The following is a 12,456-nucleotide window of genomic DNA, read 5'->3' as shown; positions in this document are numbered from 1 at the left end:
TTTGTGTGTATGTGTGTGTGGTGTGGCTGTGTGTGTGTATGTGTGTGAGTGTGTGTGTGGTGTGGGAGAGGGGTGTTGAAATGGAGTTTGAGCCTGTACAGCCTAGGCCAACCCTGAACTGTGGATTTTCCTGTCTACCCCTTTCCACGCCACACTAAGGTTACAGGCGTGAGGTGTCACGTGGGATCATAGAGTCGTTTTTGAAGCAGACGCTTGGTGACTACCTCCCATACAAGCTACAGGAGCAGCCTCTGCACAGCTCGGTGCTTCAGGCTGGTGACCAGGAGCAGAGGGAGGCAAGGGTATGTAAACATGAAGGTTTCCAGAGGAAAGCTCTCATCCTGCCAGCTGGAGGGCTTGGACACAGTTTACCCAAACAGTCGTTGCCATGGAGACAGAGAAGTCTGAAGTGTTGTTGCCAGCAGCATCCAGCATGGCTCCAGTGTGGGGAAAGACTTGGCTTCATGGGTCCTCAGAGAGACGATTTGAAACGCACTGAGAGTGGGAAGCTGGAGCTGAGGGGCTGGCCGACTCTCTCAGCCCAAGCGCAGCCAAGCCTCATGCAGCTGCCTCACTCTGGATCCCTGGGCCAGCCTCTCACAGCAGGGGGTAGAGAGGCCAAGCATTTTTGGTTAAGCGGGCCACAGCCAAGTTGCTCATAAAAAAACAATAGTCAGGACAAAGGGCCTCTCTGCAGGCTGGTGTCCTTGATCTGGAAAATGGCTTTTCAGAGCTGGGCTCCACTTGTCTACGATTGGGAGAGTCAAGGTAAGGCTGAAGCTGGATACCAATTGGGACATGGATTCCTGTTACACCAAAAACAAAAACAAGAGGACCTTCCTGGAGACCGAAGCGAGTGTAGTTTCTAGGAGTTACTGATAGGACAGAAAGCCAAAGTGTCCCCAGTGTTGAGCTACCATTATAATCAGAGTGGTTAAGGTCACAACCAAGATCCTAGCAAGTTAGATTTAGCAACCAACCCTTCAACAAACCATCTTAAGAAACAAAACTGTGAAAGAGATTCAGTCAATGTGAGTCTATAGGAAAGAGGAACAACGGTCTGACCGTTCCAAGTCCATCATCAGAGCTCTGACCTGAGCTTTAGACTGAGGGCAGGAAGTGCAAGCATCCCTCTGCCCATCATTGACCTGGGCTCCAGTCTCCTTCAGAGTGGTCTGGTGAGCTGTCAACACTGTGAATTCTCTTTGTGGGAATCGATTTCTACTCTGGCTACCACCACAGACATGAGACTCAACAGAAAGATTGTTGAGATTTGGTGCCCTGCCCAAAGTAACTTTATACTGCATTGAACACTTTTTTCAAACTGTTCCTTGCTCCAAGAGTGTCCCATTTTACATGTAGACTGTGACACCATTTTGGAAATGGAAGCTGACTGTGAACTTGAGCAGATAGGTGAATGGTACCATCTGTCTGGTGCTGCTTATGTAGTATAAGGCAGATGGTTTGTCCCTGAGAGAGGAAAGAGTACCACCCTATAAACTCACTGGGGTAAGTCAGGGCTGTAATGCTAAAGACCAGCCTCAGCTTGGTCAAGGTCCTAAAGAAGGGGAGTTTTCGAGTGGCAGAAAGAACTCATATCGGGTACAGACTGACATCCTTGTAAGTTGCTCGAGAAGGCTCCCTAGATAGCTTTCAGTAGATAGCTCTTGGCTCTGTGGTCTGCTTGAGACAGCTCTCTGCTAAAGACAGCTCTCCCATGCTAGACACAATTCTAAAAGCTCTCTGGAGAGCTCATGGGCTTTCCCACCAAAGTCAGGAAAGCTGCTAGAAAAAAAATGTTGGATTTTCTAGAAAAAAATTTCTAAAAGAACTGTTTTATTTATATATCAATTCAGTCATTTACTCAGGTCCCCTCTTGACCATCCCAAGAGTCAGCATTCTGTGACCTTAGCCCCTTGATTCTTCAAAGGCAGCAAGCACACCATGTTTTTTTTCAACATGACAAATGAATTCAGAGATCTGCCTGACTCTGTAAGCACAAACAATAAATTTAGCTGGGTGGGATCCTGTCCTGAGATCACCATTCAATCGTGCCTGTCCCAGGCTGACCTTGAACTCAGAAATCTGCCTGCCTTTGTATCTTTCTGACAAGCTGGCTCATAGTGCAGTTAATTCTGTTTTTATAGGTTTGTGAAGTTCCTCATGTAATTCATATTGCATCCTTATATTTTGCAAAAATAATTGTTATTTAACTCATGTTTTCAGAGTTCTTTCCCACAGCCTTAAGGGCTGTTCTGAAGGTCATAATATTAACTATTTTTACTAAGGATGTAGACATACCCTTGCCTCATAGTCTCATGCTGTCTCTGATTATCATGGAGTCATTAGCTTTGGCAGAAAGGACATTCTCCTGAAGGAGGAACATAAAGTAAAATATATAAATAAGCCTTACACCTGGCAAACAACACTGGTGGAGGCCCATGCCCTGTTGGCTCTGTTCCAGGGGCGGGAAACCATGTCACACCATTCCTTCCATGTGGCCAAACAGGACTCAGCACTATAAGCACACATCAGCATCTTAAAATCATATCAAGAAAGCCCAAGAACTTAGACACATTTACTGAGGAAAGAGTACATATCTCATGTGAAAATTATAGAGAGGAAGACACCTGGTACTGTGATGGGAGCACCCTGCAGAACCCTGTCACCTTTGTCTCTTAAACCCTTTGTAGCCATTCTGAAACCTGACAGTGCAGACTTAATATTTTCCATGTTACACAAGTCACAGCAGAGATCCCCTCAGAACCCTTGTTTTCAATGTCTCAAAGGTTGAATCAAACCCCTGTGGTACAACAGTACACCCAAAGACTAACACAATTTTAACTTCCCCTGACATGCGAGATGACCAAATAGAACAACATGCGACAGATTTGTTCAAAAAACAAACTTCTAAATTGACAAAAACCAATCACATAAACATTGCAATGCCCAAATAGTTCAACAGTACCCCAGTGGCTCAGAATAAACCAAGAGACAAAGACAGTCATTAAATGGCATTGAAATGATTCAAAGTGAACAACAGCTCAAAAGAGCCCTGAACTAAAAGGATGAAGTGCTCAGAGTGCCCCCATCACAGAGATGCAGGACCAGACTTTCAAGTCCAAAACCAAGCTCAAGTTCTCATTTCTCTGCAGCACCAGGCTTGATGGGCTCAACACTGGAGGCTAAAAGAAAAGAATTGCCACAATTTTGAGGTCAACATAGGCTACACAAAAAGTTCAAGGCCTGTTTGGACTATTGAGTGTCAAAGTGGGGATTTGGGAGGGGAGGAGAAGAGAGGGAGGTAGGGAGGTAGGAAGCTACCTGGACATCAAATTAACCCAACTGGCAGAATCAACTGTGGAGGTCAGGCCACAGGTTTGAAACCAGCCTTGGGCAGATCAGGAGATACTTTGGCCTCCCCGGATGACTTACAAGAAACAGACAGACATAAGGAGTGGATTGGAAATGGATGATCTAGTTCTGAAGCAGTAATTTGTGCTTTTTAATATGTTGAGATAATTATATAAAACGAATGAATGGGAAAATAGTACCAACCACATGTATGTTAGAAGGGCACACTTGCATGGCTTTGGATACTCGGTCACTACTGTCAGAGACAAAACTGTAGCAAATGTAGTTTAAAGGTATCATGGCCTCAGCTCAGAGGTTCCAGTCAGGAAATCCTCCTCGAGGCAAACAGAAGTTTCCTAAGTGGAAGATCAACAAGGCCTTTGAGGGCTGAGGACACAGAACCGTCCATGAGAGGTCATCCCATGGCTGCTTTTCTTGCAGCCATGAAAGAGTCAGGTAGATGGTGCCTCCTTATCACCCTGACTCCGGTGGGATGGTTTCTCTTGGTCTCTGGAGCTGACATGGTACTTCATTTAAGGTCAGCACTGTAGTCTACTCTGGTCCATGAGCCTTACAGAGAAGTTCTGCTCTAAGCAGAAGCCTTCTTGCCATCGACATAGCTTAATTCATTCTCTGTAGTCATGGCTCCTCTTTCTACCCCTCTTCAGAGTCTGGCTTCTATCCTGGTCTCAGTGAAGGACTCACAGGTTGGGAATCCTGCATGAGAGGAGCCTTGGCCATGGTCTCTCCATGGTATGACATCTTGTGCACAGCACAGAGATTCCAAGGCTCTTTCATGATAGTACACACATCATTTTTACATTGCCTGGTGTTGCCTTGTGCTATACACTACCATTTGTGCACAGGTCCCCTAATGGAGGCCGTTTGGGGGTTCATGATATGACTGTCTCAGGCAGAGCCTTCTGTACTAAACCTGCCATTAACCATTATTACGGGGGGTTAATGTTTTGTTCCTTTGGAGCAATCATGCAGGTGTTAAAATATCAGGCATAGAGCAGATATGCTTAACTTCTTAGGATACAGCTAGTTTTCCTGACCAAGTTGTGTATGAGGCACCTGTTGCTACATCCCTGACTTAGAATGATGAGTGTTGCTTTGTCAGATGGTTCTTTTGGCAGTAATAGCATCTCACATCTCTTTCTGAGCATGTAGACCATCCGTGTGTCTTCCTATATGGGCATCTGCTCAAAGCTGAACAAATAGGAGTTCCTTGTTCATTCTGGATATGATTCCAACGGGTGTCCATCCTGAAGGTTTGCTTCCACGGTGATAAGCCTTTTCTTTTTCTTAACAATGTTTAAAGAGAAGATTTTAGTTGTAATGTATGATAGTTTGAATGTGCTTGGCCCAGGGAGTGGCACTGTTAGAAGGTATGGCTTTGTGGTAGTAGGTGTGGCCTTGTTGAAGGAAGTATGTCACTGTGGGGGTGGGCGATGAGACCCTCCTCCTAGCTGCCTGGAAGCCAGTCTTCTCCTGTTTGTCTTTGGAACAAGATACAGAACTCTCAGCTCCCTAAGCGCCATGTCTGCCTGGACGGTGCCATGCTTCCAGCAAAGATGACAATGGGCTGAATCTCTGAACTGTAAGCCATCCCTAATTAAATTTTGTCCTGTATAAGAGTTGTCTTGGTCATGGTGTCTGTTCACAGCAGTAAAACCCTAAGACATAATGAAATTCAACCTATTCTCATGGGTTTTGTGCTCTAGAAAGCTTCATCTACCCCGAGTAAAAGGTTTTATCCTGTTTCCTTACATAATTTGTACAGCTTTAGAATTTGTACTTCACTTTATAACCCATTTTGAGGTTTTGTTTTGTTTTGTTTGTATATGCTGTGTTAGATAAAAAAGCCAGAGTCTTAAAAGCAAAATCTGAATCTAACTGTTGGAGAGACGTTTTTTCCCCAGTTGAATTATTTTTGCTCCCTATTGAAAGTTAATTTGCCAAGAAGGCACGCCTGGTGATATGCTTGCAATTCTAGCTACTCCGAAGTCAGGCCTGAGAGACTCTTGAGTTAGAGGCCAGCCTAGAGAACACTGGGAGAACTTATCTAAAAACAGGCCTGGAGAGAGGGAGGGGATGACGAAGGGAGGGGAAGAGGGAAATAATCACCAAACATGTATGACCTTGCAAAATGATTTTTAAAGAAAAATTGTGAGGTCTTTTCCTCTGTGTTGAGCCCACGCCCTGCCCCATTCTGTCTGACTGGCCATTGCACATATATAAATGAGCACTTAACTTTATGACCCGGCAGTAGCAGCCCAGGCATTGATCTTCAGGAAATGAGGCTTTATTTACATGCTCCCCAGAAGCTTTATTCTTTATAACCAAAGCACGTGGCACTGGCCCCACACATGGGCAGTGCACCGGCACCAAAAGACACTCATGATAATAAAGGGACCTAGGCCATGACTTGGAACCTTCAGAGAATCATGACAAAGCAAACCCAGTTACACACTGGATTACATAATAGTCCTGAGATGATCAATTATGGCCGTGGAGAATAAGTCAGTGATGCTGAAGGCTGCAGAGGAGCCCAGGAGATATAGGGTCTGTGTGGATAACAACTAAAATAGCCTCAAGATAGGCCTACAAACCCATTAGAATGGCCACTCTGAGGGCTGACTGTGATACGGAGCATATATCTTTCAGAGACTCTTGGCCAGGACATAAAGCAATAAAAACAAATTGAGAATGGCTTGCCAGGTTTTTGTTTGTTTGTTTGTTTTTTGGTTATTTTGTTTGTTTGTTTAAACAAATAAAAAACAAAGTAAATACGAACTCTTCGTCAATCCATACATTTCTTTTTCCTGTATGTTTAGGCAGTGATTGGCATGCAAATGTTCAAAACAGCTTAGTCTGCGATTGCTCAACCCAGAAGCAACCTAGATGCCCCTCAAAGCGTCGGAGATGAACAAATCATAAGAGACTCACAAAATGCCACTGACCATTATTGGGCAAAATTCTAAGTAACTATGCTGCATAAACAAATAATGGGCAATTAAAGTGTCTTCCCACTTGTATCAGATTCCAAAGCCTGTAAAACACACTGCTGGGAAGACAAATGCTCTCAAGAGAGCGAGGTAGGAAGGGAGAAAGCTTTGGGGCAACCAGTGCACTCGTGATCTTGACTGTGGCTATGCATCCATGCATAAAACTTACAAGACCCCTTAGGTACATCTTAGATACAGATCCTCCACTGTGTGCCCAGAATACATGAACAGAGATAAAAAGGCTGGAGAGATGGCTCAGCAGATAAGAGCACTGACTGTTCTTCCAGCCGTCCTGAGTTCAATTCTCAGCAACCACATAGTGGCTCACAACTATCTGTAATGGTATCTGATGGACTCTTCTGGTGCATCTCTGAAGACAGCTACAGTATAAATAATAATAAATAAATAATATTTAAAAAGAGAGATAGAAATGCCACTAAAACCCATGACAAATGACAGACTCTAATGAGAGGACTGAAGTCAGCAAGCAGTAGAGACTTGTCACCAGAGGCCATGGGCTCTGAGGAACCGTGGCACTACTTAGATGTGTTTAAACTTAGGACTAGTGAGGACCCTGAAATGTAGTCTTCTAAGCATGAGAATCCCATACTATTTTGTATAACCTTCAGGAAGAATGGAAGAAGGAATAAGTGGCCAGAACTCAGCAGCAGTGGCAGACTCAGCAGCTGGAGGATTCCCCCGTGAGGCAGGCGCTCATTCTGTGGACTCTTTCCCTCATCCCCATCTCCATGGATTCAAGGACACATCTTGTCTCACTGAAGAGTTAACAAACTGGGGAGAGGAAAATGTTAGCCCCACCCACTGGAAACTTTTCCAGGGACCACTGAGAGCTTCATGGAGAAAGCCAGACAAAGTGGGAGTATACTGGGGTTCATTTATCTCAACTGTCTAGAACAGTCTAAAAAGACCAGGATAAGCCAGGAGTCAAGTTTGTCTCTGAGAAGGACCAGAGGAAACCTGGAGTCTGACCACATCTGTATCTCTATTCAGGGACCCTGTCAACTGTGCGGAGATATCTTAGAGACGTTGGGTAAATATATGCATGAACACATGAATACTGCAGCCCACATTCCCCAATACCTCAGCCAGCCGGGATGAAGTCATCCATTCCTAGTCCAGCCTTGGGCCCTCATGATCATCCTTCCTCCTGGTCTGTAATCCGCTCCTCCCAGATGCCAATGCCCAGGACCCTCTCTGCTTCTGACACTGCAACCTGGTTAACTGGTGTGTCCTCATTGCCTGGGGGACATGATCATCTGTTGTCAAAGCTTACAACCACAGTCACCTTTGAGGTCTCCTTTGAGGTAGACCTGAGCGGCTTCCACTCTGTAGTCAAGCTCGATTTCTTGACAATAAACAGCATCCTGAACCCCAGCACTGAAATCCAAGAGAAATGTAAGTTGTCAGACAGAGACCTTTGGGAGCATCCTGAAACACTGAGCCTTCAGACATGGGCATCTTTACGTAGAGGCCAGGACATTTCGGGTCTGCTTGGACATTATGCTGGGAATTCAAAGGAAAGGACTTAGAAACAGCACCTCCCGCTCATCTGTCTGATCTAAGGGGAGAGCTTTTCATGCTTTATGTAATATGACAGAGATCTGGCAGCCGGCCGGCTCATGGCCAGTGACACATTTAAGAATGGGCCATGGAGCGGAAGCAGAAGCTCAGGACCTCTGCTCCTGAGCCTGGGCTACACTCCAGATTCTCCAGGAGGTTTCCTTCTGGTACCCTATGATTTATCAGGCAAGGAGGCTGTGTCACATGGCAGCCTTCGTGGCTGAAGCCTAACCTGGGTGGTACACAAACGGATATGGCATAGAGCCAGAACACTGCCTTCTGAGCCCAGGACTCCACTGTAGCCCAACAGTCTATGCTTGTATGTCCAGCATGACCACAGGAACAGGGACCGATCACCCTGACCCCGTGCAGGGGACATCCAGGATGGCCCCAGGGCTATCTCAGAACCAATCATGGTTTTCTGTTAGCCAGCAATCCAGGGATAAGGAGGGAAAGCTTCTGCATGGCACACAGCTTCCCAGAGAGAAAGTCAGGATGCTGAAAGCTCTGGTGGCATGGGAGGAAGATGCCTTGGCTGTGTCCCTGGGGCTTGGGTATGGAACCGTTGGGATGCAGCTACTGCTTAGAGTCTTCGTAAGCGTCAGCACATACATGCACTTGAGGACCCCGACATACTATCCTACAATAGCTCTCAATAGCCTGCAGTGCACAGGGCTGCCTCAGCCCCCACATATCCACTTGCTGCCAATAGCTCGAGGAACAAAGACAGAATTCAGCCAGGCCAGAGCACTCCTGCAAGCAAGGCCTTGGGGCAATCTCTCCATGCTTTTCCTACCCCCTGACTTGGGAAGCTACACCTGAGCCTGTGGAAGGAATCTCTAAGACTCACCATCCTGGGATAGTGGGGATTGAGTAGTTGGCCATGATGATCCCTAGTCATCTGTGGGAGACGGGCGTCCCTGGGGTTCAGTGTACAGACAGGAAGAGCATGCTCCCCAAGCCTCTTACCACCACCACTCAGCCACCCAGGACCTCATGGTCGTCACTTCTCACCACCCTCAGCATCGGGAGGCAATGGAGGACAGGACAAAGGGTGTCTTCAGGGTTTCCATGTGCAAGACAGGAGCTTCTCCTCAAGCCTGTGGCAGATATAACCCCTCTCTTGGCTGGGCGCCTGGTAGTTGGATCCTGTGGATTCTGGCGAGGACTGTCAGGGCTTGGCTCCCTCCGGCCTTGGCTTAAGTCCCAGCCTCCCAAGCCTTAGCTCTGAGTCTCTGCCTAACCAAGAACACAGTAAGCCCCACGCTGGGCCAGTCAGAGGGACACAGTGACCAGAACAGAGCACTTGATGTCAACACAACCGGTGTCAACAAGATTGGAGACAGGTCCTCATGGACACTGAGAGTGTGAAACCCTTGGAAAGGGCCAAAGTCGCCTGCGAGAAACAGAACGGGGACAACGGTTCTCCCATGCCGGGAGCACATGCATGTTTGCACATGACCTGAGTGCACTTTTCATGTCTGTGGATGGAGAAACCGAGAGTGGAGAGTGAGCTTACTTCTACCAGCCTTGGGGAAATCACCCGGGTGTGTGGAGAACTGGCTCTGTAGACGCTGGGCCAGCTGCTGTCCAAGGGGTGCTGAGACCTTACCTCCTGTCAGACTAAGCTTACCTCTCCCTCCCTCCTGAGCTACACTTCTCCCTCTGACCATCCATCAGCTGGCTCACACTCAGGGTCCAGGGGGGTTCCGGCTAGTCTATGAGCTGAGGAGGTTATGGGTGAAGCATCTCCCCTGTGCGGGGTGAGGTCCCAGCTCAAGAGGGTCCAGCCCACTCCTCTGGCAAACCAGGCTGTACCCACAAGAACATTCTTCCTGGCCACAGGGCCTCCACAGAGCCCATAAACACAGCACTCTTGACAGCCCCACGCCTCAGGAATGCAGTTGTCTTCCCAGATAGCAGAATCTCGGGCTTGGCGGCGGCAGCGGTCAGTCCAGAACCCCGTGCCTCACATGTTCTGGAATTGACAAGATAAATAACTGTCACTTCCAAGGAAAAACAAAAAATCCACTTTCCTTTTAAACACCCTGGGTACACATGTCTCTAAATCTGGAGGAACACAGAGTTTCTCTTCCAGGAATCTCCCCAAGCTTTTTGCGGGCCACCACGGAGTCCGCAGCACATTCCTTCCCCAGCAGAAACGAGCTTGAGTTTGTATCACTCACGTGGACAGACAGCCCTCGTCAGGGATCTGGGCCTGTGTGCTTAAGACTACTGGAAGGGGTTCTGGGGTATCAAAGAACTGGAGATCTACAGTGTGAAAGTACAGCCGAGGCCCAGTGAGTCTGCACTGTGAGGTAGGCTGCTCTCAAGCTGCTAGTGAGGTAATCTGCACCTGGCCAAGGAGCTGGGAATTCTGTCAGAGTTACACATAACAAGCCTGAGTCATGACTATTAACCATTCGGCTCTTACTGAAACACAGGCATGTGGGTCATCCACCCAGTGATGGTAAACAATGGGCAGGCTGGGAATACAAGGTTCTCCGCAGTGGAGCATCAGTCATGACACGAGGGGAGGGATCTCTGAGGATGACCCACAGGCCTTGACAGGCCAGGAGGAGGGGTGGAGTGAGTGAGGTACTTTTAATGCCAGTGCTGTGCCTGGAAGGTGGGATAGCCATGCAGCATGCCTACAGAGAGATGTTCAGCCATTGTCCCACTGAGGGCACAGTGACAAGAACTTCTGCACAGTTCCCAGCTTCAGTGAAGGAACCAAGGGTCCCCTCCAGGAATTGATGGGGTTTTTTTTTTTTTTTCAGAGTAAGGCCCATCGGAGTGGTACTTTCCTCTATCAGCAAGTGGAGCTGTGGATTTTTTTTCTTCCCCAAGCATCATCATTGTGCAAGTCCCACATAGTCAGTTGAGACAAACGTGAAGGTTGAAGGTTCTGAGACGTGGGCTCCTTGCAGTCTCTGGGATGAATGGGAAGGGTGAGTGGTTCCACACAGCTTTGGCAGTCGTAAGATCCTCTCCATAGGTTAGAACAAGAACACACACAGCTGGAGCAGGAGAGCCACTGGCTGTCTCTGTGACTCTTGTCTGCAGCTGTCACTCATTAAACACCTTGCTTTCTCAGTACTTACTGGTCCTGAGCTGACAGTCGTGTCACCTAGCAACCTTCTAAAAAGGGGACCCCAAAGCACCACCACATCCTTTCTAGAGTTTCAAAACATTTTCATCATTCCAGAAAGGCACCATGTGTCCCGCAGGTAAGCAGCCTCCATTCACTTCCCTGGTAACTGTTCCCTGCTTATGTCTAAGGACTCGACTTCTGTCTCGGCCACTGTTCTATTGCTGTGAAGTGACACCATGACCAAGGCAACTCTTATAAAGGAAGTATTTCATTGGGGCTGGGTTACTGTTTCAGAGGTTGAGTCCGTTATCGTCATGGTGGGTTGCATGTGGCATGCATGCAGACGTGGTGCCGAGAAGAATCTGGATCTGCAGGCAGCAGGAAGAGAGACACTGGGCCTGGGTTAGGCTTTCAAACCCTCAAAGCTCATCCCCAGTAACAGGCTTCCTCTAACAAGGCCACACCTTCTTCAACAAGGTTGCACCTTCTAATCCTTTCAAATAGTGCCGCTCCCTGCTGACCAAGCATCCAACCGTATGAGCTCATGGGGGCTGTTCTTATTCAACCACCACAGATGCTCTAGATGTTCATGAGACAGGAACCGTGTAGCACACAAGCTCATGTGTGGCTTCTCTCAGTGAGCACAATGCTCTTGTGACTCATCCCAGTTCTGTGTGTCAGACCTCCAGTCTTTTTCATAGGTGAATAATATTTCTAGTATAGTATAGTGCAATCTTGATCCATTCTTCTGTTGCTGGGCACTTGTGATAGCTCCTGCCCTGGTCAGCAGTGCTATTGTGAACATAGTATCTAAGTCTCTTCAGGACATGCTTCCATGTCTCTTGGGTATATGCATAGGAGTCCAGTCATAGGGTTTGATGATAACTTTAGATTTAGTTTTGCGGGCCTGTTAAATGTTTACATAGCAGCTGTACCATGTTACACTTCAGCTAGCACAGTATGAGGGCATCTGGGCCTCCATGCCCTCACCTTTCATGCTGAAGGAAAAGCACAGTCATCTCCATGGCAAGGGGCTGTATTTCTCTGGGGCCTTGATTTGTATTATTTTCATGACAAACCTTGCGGAACATCTATGTCTCCACATTCCTCCTGGACGTGTGCAGATCTTCAGAGGAGTGTCATTAAATCTTTTATCTATTTCTGAATCGTGTTTTATCTTTCATGTAAGAATCAAGTGTATATATGTACATGTGTATGTAAACGCATGTACACACGTGCACACACACAGTATATATGTATATATGGAGTGAGAGGGAGTGAGAGAGTGAGAGAGAGTGAGAGAGAGAGAGAGAGTGAGAGTGAGTGAGAGTGAGAGTGAGTGAGAGCGAGAGAGAGAGAGCGAGAGAGAGAGAGAGCGAGAGAGAGAGCGAGAGAGAGAGCGAGCGAGAGAGAGAG

Source organism: Grammomys surdaster, unplaced genomic scaffold, assembly GCF_004785775.1.
Source record: "Grammomys surdaster isolate TR1022 unplaced genomic scaffold, NIH_TR_1.0 167, whole genome shotgun sequence".
In the NCBI taxonomy this organism is placed as follows: domain Eukaryota; kingdom Metazoa; phylum Chordata; class Mammalia; order Rodentia; family Muridae; genus Grammomys; species Grammomys surdaster.
Note: the sequence above shows the minus strand (reverse complement) of the source record.